Source organism: Myotis davidii, unplaced genomic scaffold, assembly GCF_000327345.1.
Source record: "Myotis davidii unplaced genomic scaffold, ASM32734v1 scaffold473, whole genome shotgun sequence".
Lineage (NCBI taxonomy): Eukaryota > Metazoa > Chordata > Mammalia > Chiroptera > Vespertilionidae > Myotis > Myotis davidii.
The window spans coordinates 4478537-4481894 of NW_006284843.1; the positions used below are offsets into that span (position 1 = coordinate 4478537).

At 44.8% G+C, this 3358-nt stretch overlaps 1 pseudogene; it reads right to left on the reverse strand.

The window, feature by feature from the left end:
- Positions 1-1849: 1849 nt before the first annotated feature.
- Positions 1850-3358, reverse strand: part of LOC102753181 — an 11305-nt pseudogene continuing 9796 nt past the window's right edge.

Genomic DNA, 3358 nt, shown 5'->3' on the forward strand with positions numbered 1-3358 from the left:
TTGAGGAATTGGCACCCATGGTTATAGAGGCTGACAAGTCCCAAAATCTTCAGGGTGATTTAGCAAGCTGGAGAACCATGAGGGCTGATAGTATAATTACAGTGTGAAGGCAGCAGGCTCAAGACCCAGAAAGAATCAATGTTTCAGTTCAAGTTTGAAGGTAGGAAAAAGCTACACTTATCATTTTTGCTTATCTGAGTATCATAGATACTTGAATACCTCTCTTCCTCCCTCCCCTCTTCACTCCCCACTTTTTTTCTTTGTCTGTATACGTACACACACACACTTTAAATCCACTTTTTTTTCTTATTTTACTTTTACTTACATATTGGCAATAGTAGACTATTCATATAAATATATATATATCTATAAGAGGGGGAACCCAATACAATCTTGAATTCCAAGCAGGGTCCCCTTCCTCAGCATTATCCTATCTAATAATAGCCAAACATGGTAATTGACCATACCTTCACTACGCCTCCCATGGGCTAATCAGCGAGATATGCAAATTAACCACCAACAAAGATGGCGGTTAATTTGTATACGTAGGCGAAGCAGCGGAGTGAAGACTGAAGGCGGCTCCAGCCAGGGCCGCGAACACTTGGAGGTGGTGCTGGCCGGGGCCGCGAACACTTGGAGGCAGCGCTGGCCGGGGCCGAGAAGGCTGAAGGCGGCTCCGGCTGGAGCTAAGGCCTGGGTCCCGGGTGCCAGAGGAAAACTGGTGCTGGCAGCCAGGGGAAGGGAAGGCCTATCGCACGAATCTTTTTGTGCAACAGGCCTCTAGTCATATATATAACGGAAAGGGTCTGGGCAGGAACAAATTCCGCCCCCCCTGACAATTTATATATATAAAATTATATACACATATGTATTTGTAGAAAAAAAAGGTAGGGCAGAGATAGGTGAAGAGAGCAGGGATACACCCCAATATAATATATTCTTGCAGTGGTTCTCAACCTTCCTCATGCCACGACCCTTTAATACAGTTCCTTAAGTTGTGGTGACCCCCAACCATAAAATTATTTTCGTTGCTACTTCATAACTGTAATTTTGCTACTGTTATGAATCGTAATGTAAATATCTGATATGCAGGATGTATTTTCATTGTTTGCGACCCACAGGTTGAGAACCGCTGCTTAGAGTGTGTTGTGGGGCATGTGTGGGTGTGGGCAGAACTTGGTAGCCTGGACACCCAGAAATATCCTTGGTAGCTTGGCCTCTTGATTCCATTCAAGGGAACCTAAAGGCCTGTGTTCTGCCCAGGACCTGGGTTGGTGCTAGAAAGTACAATTCTAGGTGATTTTGCCTAGAGGATGATGGTTGGCTGGGTTTTTTTATAGGTGGCCTCTCCACTCTAAACCAAGGCTTCTGGGGGAGCCACAGGCCTGGAGCATGATGCTTTGAAGCTTGTTAGTTGCAAGTAGAAACAGGATGAGCTAGAGGGAAGAATGGCTTCCATGCTGGGAACTGAGCTAGAGCCTGTTCCTGCTAGATTATGAGAAGCAGGAGGCTCGGTGGCAGGGGAAGCTGCCAAATCTGAGGTGAGGAGGTGTGCTTGAGTGCACAGGGTCCCAGAGCTTCCCCTGCCTGCCTGGCAGTTTCCCACTCTCACCTACTCATTGCTCCAGAGAGCTGACAGGCCTGACCACTAAGTGCCGTGTTCATTTCTTCTCATTCTCTTTTAGGGACCTTCATGTGAGGGTGAGGGGCCAGGAGAGAACACAAACATTAACTCTGTGTGTGCTGGAGCCTTGACTGGGTTGGTCCTGTGCAGTGAGGACCAGGGATGACAGAATGAGCCAACCCCACCCATGCTCCACCTCCCTGCTCCCCCAAGAGATGATCAGTCTCAGCTGGCCAGGGGAAGAGATTCTTCGGAGAAAGTGACCCCAGCTCCACTGGTGGTTAGTCCATTGATGAAGAGGGTAATTAGAAGAGAAGTCTTTTTCTTGAGCTTGCTTTGCCTCCACAGAGCCAGCTTGTTAAACTTTTCAGGAGACATGAAAAATAACCTTGAGTTCTCTGCTGACAGATACCTCTAAAGCCTCATCAGATCCACACCGGAGACAGCTTGGTTCACCCCTTGTTGGTCACAACCAGCATATCATAGGGATAGATATACAGGCCTTTGCTTCTAGTCTCACTCCCAATGGGCTGAAGTCTGTGGGCTGTAATTGGTTTCTGCTGCAGGTGCAGAGAAGACTTAGACGTCCTGGGTATAAGGAGGGATGAGAGTGTGTCTGGTCAGGCTGGGAGCAGGTTTTCCTCCAGAGAGGCAATGATGTTTCCATCTCTTCTTTCAAGGTTCATCTTTCCAAAGTTGGAAGTCACCTTACTGAGTTCCTGTCTCTGACACTCCAATGAGAGTCTTCATCTCCTTTCTGGAATCATTGTTTCCTCCTCTTCTTCCTCTGCCTCCCTCTGAGATGCCTTCTGCTTCCTCCATTCTGTTTCTGCAATGGCCAGCAATGGGGGGCATGGCCAGTAGTTACTTTCAGTCTTGGTTGGTTTTTTGGGTCAAGGGGTGAGGCTGTTGGGAACTTGGATGACTCCATGATGAGGTCCTCAATGAAATGCCTGCTCAGATGGCTGCCTCCCCTGAACTTTCTGTTGTGGATGGGTGGCTTCTTGTAGATGTTGGAATTTAGGCAGGACATTTCAGGATAGTGGAAATGGGGCAGGCTGGTCCATTGGGTCCAACTGGTTTTTAGGGCTGAAGTCTGGGAGATGGTTCCAGGGGACCATGTGTTCCAGGAGGAAATGGGTAAAGTGAGGCTTGTAGATCATGGGGTCAGGCACTCTATGTCCAGGATGGCCTTGACCTTGGGGATGATGGCCAAATCCTTATAGCCCAACCCCTAATTCCATGGAGTTCATGCGCTAGCTCTATTTTTCAACTGATAGAATTAATGCATACATAATAGTTTTTAAACATAAAATTTTTTTTATCTGTATATCATGTATTTATAAAATGAGCTGGGTTACCACCAGAAAAGTTTGAGAGAAATTACAGCTTGTGAAAATTATTTTTAATGGTATATAATACCAGCCATGATTTGAAAAGTTTAAAAGCTACTATTTTTTAAAAATGATTAATTTTACACATGCCTATAAAATAGGCTATATTTGGGGTTTTGTAAACTAGATACTACACAGTAAGAACAATGGGTTGTAAATTAGGTTGCATAATTTTAACATTGTTATACAGGTAGTTTAGGCCTAAATATATGAACATTTATGTAGTTAATAAAATTGTAACATAATATATGGTATTAATGAATATATTATGTGAGTTAGAAAAACTTACACACCAAACTTAGAAATTTAAAGGATGGTATATAGATGTGAGTAGAAATAG